Below are 10,009 nucleotides of genomic sequence, written 5' to 3'. Positions count from 1 at the left end.
CCTTGCAGGATTTGCTCAGGAAACACAGAGCATGGGATTGGACTCCATGGCATACAGAGAGTCTTAATGTCTCAAAGGATGAGTTTAAGGCTTATCAAAGGCTGGGTCCACTACACTCATAAGATGCCTTAAGTGCAGAATGGAGATTCTCCAAGCATGCATCTTTCTGGGGAAGGCCCAGCCAGACCTTTACTGTTTTCCTCCACTTCTTTCAAGGAAACTGCAAAATGGCATTCAGAGTGGGCAAAAGAACTCCTCTCATTTCCCAGGGCAGTCAAGGAAGCAGACAAGCTACACACATCACAAGACATTATAGTGCAGGCCCTTTTCCTCTGCTGAATTCAATCTTCAAGGGATCACCTCCCCCCTGAGGGAGTAGCCCAGAAAGCCACAGTAATAAAGTGTAATGCCTCGCTGGAAGGAATTGGACAGTGACTGAAAAATGAAAAAGGGTCCAGTAAAAGTTTCCAGACTACCACAGCCTGTGAGTGCAGACACAGGTCTGTGAGGTCTGCCCTAGAAACTGTCTCCAATTAAGGAAGCAACTGAGCTGACCACAGACTCAAATCCAGGAGGCGTGTGGTTCACAGATGCATCCACCCACTGGATGGGATGCAAATGGCAATAGAAAGCTGCAGCGTTGGAGACAGGTACTGGGAAAACTGTAACAGAGGAAGGTGAAGGTAGTGCACATTTGGGAGAATTGCTGCACTCATGCTGGCAGCAGAGAACAGCACTACTGATATTTACAGCAATTGCTATGCAGCCTGCAAGGGGAATGGCTATGTCAGTGGGAAGTAGGTCACACCAAAGTGTGGAGGGCTGGAGACTGGCAATGATGATTAGACATAGGCTGGTCAAGACCCTTAAAGGAAGGATGGCTAAAAGGCCACACAAAGAATGGAACTCCTGCTGCAAAATGGAACCAGCAGGCAGAGTACCCAGCAAAAATTCATGTGGTGAACAATGAAGGGGAAGATTAAGCAAGACTGGATGAGTGGCTGCACATTAAAAGAGGCCACTCAGGAGAGACCAACCTCTGTGATGAGTGTCAGTCTCCAGGATGGTCACTTTGAAACATTTGAAACAATTCTTACAGCTTGTCCAAAATGTTGGATAAGGCTTAAGGCCAAGCACCAAAATCAAGCCTCTGTCCAACACAACAGACACCACAGGACTCTGGGGAGTCCCTGGCAAATTGATTATGTTGGACCTGTGAAGACCTCTCCTGGGCAAATTTATATCCTGGGAAGAGCAGAAGTGATTTCAGGATTAACCTTGGCCACAGCTCTCAGTACTGCCACAGGAGCTCAGAGGACTGAAGCTCTGAAGAAATGGTTCAGCATTCTACCTGTGCCTGAGTGTATCCAAAGTGACAATGGCTCACACTTCCCAGTGATTCCAGTGCAAGACTGGGTGCAAGGAGAATGAATTCAATGAGTGTTCCATCCCCCATATTATCCTCAGGCTAATGGTGGAGCTGCACAGACCAATGGTCTGATTAAAAGACATGGTGATGGCTCAAGCACAGCTGGGGGACACAGCTGGCACAAGCAGTTTTGACTGTCAACAGCTGATGGGGAATATATGGAAGCCCCAAAATTCAAGGATTTAGCCCCACAGAACCAGTAATGGGTACTGACCATGGACCTGATGGAGAAAGGGATAAATCCCTACCACAGATACAGGTAGGCCAAGCTGTAGTGGTGAAGCTACCATCCACTGGCATTGTGCCCATGATATTGGCAAAATCCAGAGGCTTCCATGCCTGGGGACCCTTGGATGGGAATGGGAAATCCTCCTGTATTAGTGTTGGGTGGATAGTGCCAGATCTGTACCAGTGAAGCTCTGTTTTCTCCACTGTGCACAGTTCTTTGTCTGCTTACAGGACAAAGGAGACCTCCTTGAAGTTTCATTGGAAGGGACACAGCCAGAGCCTAGGGCAGTGAAGACTCACTCTGAAGAGTGACAAACTTGCATCATGGGTTGGAGATTGAGACCACCACCACTGATCCTGTGCTCACATCCTGAGCATACACTGCTTCAGGCAGAGGGCTCACAGCAATTGTTGCTCTACCAGGACTGAACTGGTTCTGAAGGGGTTTGGGTGCATTGTTATTTGGGACTGTGCTGGTCATTGTCTTTGTATCACAGCAGTTCATTAAAGGCATTGAACTCCAAGTCCTAGGTTAAAATGGTTCCTGTGTTTGGTATTGGAAATGCTGATCCACAAGGAGCACAAAACCTCACTGGGACTGCAACCCCTTTGAACTTTGGAGACAAGAGGTGACTGCACCACCACTCCAAGGACAGCAGTTGAGTTGTGACTGTGGTCCTGGGGTGGATTGTGGCAGATACAATCAGACCCTTCCCCTCTGCAGAACTGCACATGGATGCTGGCCATGGCCAGGCAAAGCCTCCTGCTGCTGTCAGGAGCCATACTCAAAATGAGGCTGAAGGAGAGCTGATCTTCATCAGCTTTCTGTCACCTCTGTGTCTGGAATTCCCTTGTTGGCTTGGAGAACTTGCTAATTAAAGTGACTACAAGTCACGCTGGCATGAGTATAAATGGGCTGCTGCTCTGGACAGTGTGGTTCCTTGTTCTGATTCTCCACATTGAAGAAGCTCTTAGCAGTCTGGAACTTCTCCCTGCTAGCTTGGAAAATAAGGAATTTCACCCCCTCTGCTCCACTCTTTGGTGAGTGTATTTGAGGTGGGTTTAAGAGCTTCGATATCTTAACCCTAATGTCCAGAGGCTAGATAGGACCACTGGAAAGTGGAATCTTTTGTTCTTTCATTCTCAGAATGCCTGCATCTCTTCTTTATAAACAAAGAGCACAGCTGTTAAGCTCTGTTCTCCTCTCCCTGCTCCTTTCCCAGTGTGGCCTTCCTTGTCTCAGGTTTGCAGTGGACTGTGGCCTGGAGCTCCTGGCAAGCTGATTTTTAGCTGTGGCATTCAGGCCTGGGTAGGGAGGTAGAGGGAGGTATTGGAGGGGAGGGCATTTGAGGCCTGGGTTTTAGCCAGGATTTGGGGGAAGGCTGTGGAAAGCTTTAGGCTTACCGAGCTGGACTCTGGATTTGTGTCTGGTGTGTGCTGTGATACGTAGTTGTGAACAGCACTTCCATGTAAATTTCCATCCCTTTCCTATCCTGTGTGGAGCATTTTCTGTACTCCTTTGGGAAGGGGTGAAGAGCATCTGTCTCGTTCCTTAAATTGAAGACAGTTTCTCCTGTGTATTCATGGGAGATACTTCCTTTTGTGAGTGAGCTGTGGCAAGTTTTGGTTCATCTTTCCAACTACTGAAATACTCCAAATAATTTGGTAGTCTAACCAGTTGAATCACAGAATTTTCCCAACTGACAACTGAATTTGTGATTTTATTCTGTTAGCAGGAGAGCAGATTTCATTGTAATAAATCAGAGGTTTGTTTATTTTTTAACTCTCCTACCTGCTCTATCGCCTTTGTAGCCGGGAGATAGTGTCAAAGGCTTCACTAAAGTCCAGGCAGACAATGTCCGTGGCCCTTCCCTCATCCACTAGCCAGCTCACCTTATTGTGGAAGGAGATCAGATCAGGCAGGCAGGACCCGCCTCTCATAACCCCCTGCTGACTGCACCTGATCACCTGCTTATCTTGTAAGTGCAGGGTGACCTGTTCCAGAACCTTTCCTAGCACCAAGGTCAGACTGACCTGGGAAGAAATTGAGGAAAATGATCACTAATGAATCAGCAAAGCCCTTGGAGCACCCCAAGGTAACACCTCTCCTGCCTTGAGTTGTGTCCCAGCAATACAGTCTGGAGGAGCAGCCCTCATCAGAGCAGGGCATGGAGGAACCCAACCTGCTGAAACTCATCAACTGGCATGGGAAAATTCTTCAGAACTTGAAGAAAAATCAGCCACAGACATAACGAACTTCCCACCTCAGACAGAAAGTGATGAGATTGTCCCCTGGGTCCTCCCCACCCACAAGGATTCAGTACCCGATACAAACCCAGCTACTGCCCTAGGAGTGAATCCCAAAGGAAGCCCCTTCTGTCCCTGAGAGCATGGGGTGTGGGAGCATCCAAAGGAGGGCAAGTGGCCCAAAACTGATGGAAATGCCTGACCTGTGTGATGAAGAGGTTATTAATTTACGAATTATGAAATATGAATTATGAACAATATATTAATTATTAAATAATATTAATAACTAATTAATCACTTTTATATATTGATTCTAGTGCAAGGTTTTGAAAATACATCCCATAACTGGTTTAGAATGTGCAATTTGACCCAATTACAATATTTAGAGAATTAATTACTAATTAAGGGAACAAAGGGTGCAGTTCTGCTGCTTGTCCACCAGATGGCGACTCGACAAGACGCTTGGCAGCTGTAACTCTGTACACAGAACTTTCCAATGCTATCAAGAGGCAATTCAAGCTGGAATATCCCGCGGCTAGGCGTGGGTGCTTTGAACTGAAAGTTAGCAAGTGCTGCACACGTGCAAGGATACTCTGTGTCTTTGTTTGTAGTGAAGCAAGGCGCTGGGTTACGCTGGCTTCTGTCTGCCTGGGGCTGGCCCGGGGCTGGGCAGAGGGAAGGCTCCCGGGGCTGAGGCTGCAGCTGAGTCGCTGGTGGGATGCTGGGGACTTTCCTCCGGACAGTGACTTTTTTTCTCCTCCTGCCTCTGCCAGAGGGGTGAGGCTTTCTGCCCATCGGCTGCTTCCCTTGACAGGGTGGTCCCACGGCACAACTGCGGCGGCAGGGGTCTGGCAGGGCCGGTGTTGGGGAGTGGTCCTGCACAGCGGGGCCGGGTCCTTCAGAGTCAGACCTCGCAGGATCCACTCACAGAGTGGGGCGGGGTGATGGGTCCTGGTGGGCGGGATCAGATGTCCCAATTCCAGCGATGGGCTTCAGGGAAGGGGTGTGGCTACATGGAGCGACGCAGGATGTGGAGCAGGACAGCTTGAGGATCTGTGGGATTTCGCAGATGAACTGGTCCATAGTGGTGAGCATAGCAGAGCATATAAAACACAAAGGAATGCTGATCTGGGTTAACAGAAGCTCATTGAGACAAAAAACATCACACAAAACCTCCACCAAGTCAGACCACAAACCCAGTGCTCCTTTTCTCCCCACCTAGGGTTTAACATACATTCCACAGCTCGCTCTTCACCCTGCATTTCTAGGCTGGATTTAGGCTGGCCAGGCCTGAATCTGCCTTCCTTCGGTCCCTAGCATTAGGCCTAAAAGGCCACGATTGAGCAGTAAAAATTAGTCAGGCCTTGAAGGCCACAGATAAGACTGGAACCATCCTCCCCCTACCCCAGATAAGGGAGCTCAGTCCATCTAGAGAGGAGAAAAGGAAGAAAGAGAAAGACAATAACTTTGCAGTCAGATTTCTAGAGATGCAGGACTTATGGAAGGAAATACGAAGATTACACCTCCTGGTACACTGCCTGGACACTCTGCACCTTCTGGAGGTCTGCTTTATGGTGGTTCTTAAAGGCACCCAGATCAAACTGGGACATGGGACAAGGCCATCTTTGTAGTTGGAGATGTAAATAAGACCCATTTTGGACTGGGATGGTGTCCAGTCTGGACTGGAATGGAATCAGGATTTCCAGGGGATGTGCTTGGTACTGGAATGGGACCCAGGCTGTACTGGGAGATGGCAAAACAATTGCATTGGTAATGGGAAGAGACCATATCTGTGAAGGGGGGAGGAGTGGAAGGAGGGCAAGGGTGAGTCCAGTTTTTACTGAGACTGGCCCAGGTCTGTACTGGAAGGGGTTAAAAGGATCAAGTCTGTAATGGGGTAAGGGCCAGAGAGGGAATGGAGCCAGGGAGCCCAACTGTACTGGATCAAGTTCTGGTCTATACTGGGAGGGGACCAAGGGATTAAGTTTAGAGTAAGCCTTGCCCAGTGTGTACTGGGAGGGGATAAGGGGATCCAGTTTCTATTGGGCCAAGGCCTAATACGTACTTGGAGAGCTAAAAGGGACCTTGTTTGGACTGGGATAGGGACCAAACTGTACTGGAATGGCAAGAGTGGTGCAGTTCATACTGGAATGGATGCAATAGGTCCTTGGAGAGGGCCAGGAGAAGCATTTTAGGATACCAGGTAGTGACAGGACTAGGGAGAATGGAATAAAGCTGGAAGTGAGGAGATTCAGGCTGGATGTGAGGAAGAAGTTCTTCCCCATGAGAGTGGTGAGAGCCTGGAATGGGTTGTCCAGGAAGGTGGCTGAGGCCCCATCCCTGGAGGTGTTTAAGGCCAGGCTGGATGAGGCTCTGGCCAGCCTGATCTAGTGTGAGGTGTCCCTGCCCATGGCAGGTGAGTTGAATCCTTGTTGTCCCTTCCAACCCTGACTGATTCTATGATCCTGTGATTCATTTTGTGCTGGGACGGGAGCCAGACTGTAGTTTGTACTGGGACAAGGCCAGGTCTATATGTGGAGGGCTTGATGGGACCCCATTTGAACTGGGATGGGGCCCAGTCTATATTGGGATGGGATCAAGGTCTCCAGTTTGTACTGCGATGAGGCCACTCTGTACTGGGAGGGGTCAGAATGTGAAATTTGTGATGGGATGGATGGAGTTGGTATGGGAGTGAGTCAGAGGATCAGTTTGTACTGAGATGAGGAACAGTTTGTACTAGGAGGTGTTCAGGAGATCCAGTTGGTACTGCAAGGGGCCAGACTCTATTGGGAGAGGGACAGGGGGTCCAGGGAGTGCTGGTGCTCCCTGGCAGTGCTGCTGTGCTAGGACTCTTTTCTCTGACAATTCTGTACACAGGAATTGTCCCTGAAGCCCCAGAACAGGCTTGGAGGGAAAAACGTTATGGAAAGGCCTTTTATTTTGATTAAACAAACAAGGAGCACAGCTCCTCTTACATAAAATCATGGTCAGAAAAGGAAAGCAGAGAGTGAACTAAAAAGGGGATGAGATGGATACCAAAAATAAACTGCTGTCAAAAAGAGTCAAAAGGCTGGGCCTGCACTGAGTGACATCAGAACTGCTCTGCAGGAGAAGACAAACAGTTTATTGCTTCTGAAAGCAGCCAGAAATCAGTTTGCTGAGGGCAGCCTTCAGCTCCTGGTTCCTCAGGCTGTAGATGAGAGGGTTCACTGCTGGAGGCACCACTGAGTACAGAACTACAAGCAACAGATTCAGCGATGGGGAGGAGATGGAGGAGGGCTTGAGGTAGGCAAAGAAGCCAGTGCTGAGAAACAGGGAGATCACAGCCAGGTGAGGCAGGCAGGTGGCAAAGGATTTGTGGCGTCCCTGCTGAGAGGGGATCCTCAGCACTGCCCTGAAGATCTGCACATAGGACACCACAATGAACACAAAACAGACAAATGCTAAACAGACACTGACCACAAGAAGCCAAAGTTCCCTGAGGCAGGATGTGGAGCAGGAGAGCTTGAGGATCTGGGGGATTTCGCAGAAGAACTGTTCCACAGCATTGCCCTGGCAGAGGGGCAGGGAAAATGTATTGGCTGTTTGAAGCAAAGCATTGAGAGCCCCACAGGCCCAGGCAGCTGCTGCCAGGTGAACACAAATTCTGCTGCACAAGAGTGTCTCATAATGCAGATGGCAACGTAGAGATCATAGGACATGATGGTGAGGAGAAAATACTCAGCTGTGAAAAAGGAAAGAAAGAAAAAGACCTGAGCAATGCATCCTGCATAGGAGATTTCCCTGGTGTTCCTCAGGGAATTATCCATGGACTTGGGAATTGTGGAAGAAATGGCACCCAGGTCAAGGATGGAGAGGTTGAGGAGGAAGAAGTACATGGGGGTGTGGAGGTGGTGGTCAGAGGCTATGGTGCTGATGATGAGGCCATTGCCCAGCAGGGCAGCCAGGTAGATGGCCAGGAAGAGGCAGAAGTGCAAGAGCTGCAGCTGCCTTGTGCCTGGCAATGGCAGCAGGAGGAAGTGGGGGATGGAGCTGCTGTTGGCCATCTGCTGCCTCTGCCCATGGAGACCTGTGCAAGGAGGAAAAGGCAGGGACAAGTTAGGGAACACTTCTCTCTGCACACCAAGATTGCAGTGCTCACAGAACATCTTCTCCCTGAGCTGCAGCACCAATGGATCAGCTCATTCCCCACCACCCCCAACCTCTGGCATCTTCAGCACAGCTTCCAAGGCAGCTTGGACACTTAATTTCCATGCAGACAGCTCTGGGGCAGGACTTGCAGAGTCAGTGTTACAACACAAAGTGACCACATGCAAACAGCAATGCCCCAGAGAATGAATGGCTGGCGAATGAGGGAAGAGCAGTGCAGTGCTGCAGAGACAATGAAGGGAAGAGAGAAAGGCAGAGGGGCTTGGGCTGAAGCCTTCTCCTTGGCCAGCTCTGCTCTCTGCAGCTCCCAGGATGGCACTGAAGAGCTTTTGTCATCCTTTTGTGTGCACACTCCAGGAGCCTTCAGCTGAATGTCAGCTGCCAAGGAGGTGACTGACACCCTGGAGCCCATAGCTTTGAGGGCACTGCCTGTGCTGGGGAGAAGAGGAGAGCAAAAGGCTGCATTGGAAAGTGTGTCTGCAGTGCAGAGAATGGCACAGATCCCCCTTGCCAGGGCATCTCTGGCAGCAACTCCCTCTCCCCCCCTGCCCAAGTCTCTGCTGCCTGAATCTATCCCTTCCAGGAGCTGCTTCTCTGTGCCCAACTCTCCTCCCTGTCCGTGTTGAAGAGCCCATCCCACCTGTCTGTGCTCAACTGTGCCCTGCCTCCTGCCAGCAGGATGACACTGTTCAAGGGCAGCTCTGGGTGTGCAGGGCCTCATGAGCAGTTCAGAAAAAGGATAACTGAGACCTTTGGTCTGAGAGTGTTCTGCAGAGTAGAGAAATAAACTCTAGTCTCACACTGCCCACCCAGCACACCAAGGTGATAAAAACTCAAAAGCCAAGACTCATTCCCTTCCAGGAAAACGCTGCCTGGATGTTCTTCTGGAAAGCCTCCTCAGAAATGCCCAGAGGGGAGCTAGAACTGTGAGCAGCTCTGACCAAGCAGGTCCCTCTGCACAGCACAAGGACCCTGCCCTGCCCTGCCCTGCACCCACAGACTCACCGTGTCAGTGGCTGTAGTGACTTCTCCTCCACTGAGATCTCAGTCACCCTCCTGGCCACCTTGAAGCTCCCTCTGCCTTCTTCATCTTCCTGAGATTTCCTGGCAGTGCCCTCAGCCCTGCTGTGCTGTGCAGAGGAGCTGCTCCTGGTCAGAGCTCTCTCTTTTCTCTGCTGCTTGTTTTCTGGTAGCTCCATCCAGCCACAGAACTCAACCCAGTTGAGCAGCAGAGCTGCAACCCAAGGCATGTAATGATCCCTCTGGTGGTTTTTGGTGCCATGTAAACATCAGAGCCTGAGAGGAAGATGATGAAACCTCTAAAGTAGTCAAAGTTAGATTCAGACTCTGATGTTTCTTGTAGTGTTGCTGGGTCTCAGTGAGGACACTACTGGGAAAGTGTCTCCAGACTGTGGTTAGAGCAGAGAACTGAAGGCAGTGATGAGAGGTCAGGAGAAGCAGAGGAAGTTGGCTCTGATTCTGAATAAATCTGGAGGTGTTTTATGAATGCAAAGGGTCAAGCCCTGAGCCCTGGCCCGAGAGCCTAGGCAGATCCTGTCTGTCATTCTCTCCTCAGGGTGCTTCCTGGAGCAGGAGGATATGGAGAGAAACAACATCAAATGGCAGGACTATGGCACAAACCCTGCCAGGCTCCTGAGGATGGACAAGGAGTCAATGAGGCCCCAGGGCTGGCAGGAGGAGTTGTCTCCTCAGAGGCATCAGTGGCACAACCAAGAGCCACAACCAAAGGCATGAAGAGCTTGGCTCTGCCAGGAGGCTTTCAGCTCTTGCACAGCCCTCTGGCATCTGCACCTCAGGCTGTCCTCTGCTCTCCTTCAGAGAGCAGCCTGGGTGGGTTAGAGCCACTCCTAGTTCCAGACTTGTTCCCTGGTTTATGACTCAGAGTTTGGGTGCAGGGATTTCAGGGGCAGTGCTTTCCCATGGCACTGTGGCTCC

The 10,009-nt window shown here is 50.2% G+C and overlaps 1 pseudogene; it reads right to left on the bottom strand.

Moving 5' to 3' along the window:
- Positions 1–7,027: 7,027 nt before the first annotated feature.
- On the bottom strand, positions 7,028–7,782 carry LOC128967498 (olfactory receptor 14A16-like; annotated as a pseudogene).
- Between the last annotated feature and the right edge of the window lie 2,227 nt (positions 7,783–10,009).

Source organism: Indicator indicator, chromosome 6, assembly GCF_027791375.1.
Source record: "Indicator indicator isolate 239-I01 chromosome 6, UM_Iind_1.1, whole genome shotgun sequence".
In the NCBI taxonomy this organism is placed as follows: domain Eukaryota; kingdom Metazoa; phylum Chordata; class Aves; order Piciformes; family Indicatoridae; genus Indicator; species Indicator indicator.
The sequence above is the reverse complement of the archived record's forward strand: the minus strand, read 5'-3'. Positions and strand labels throughout refer to the sequence as shown.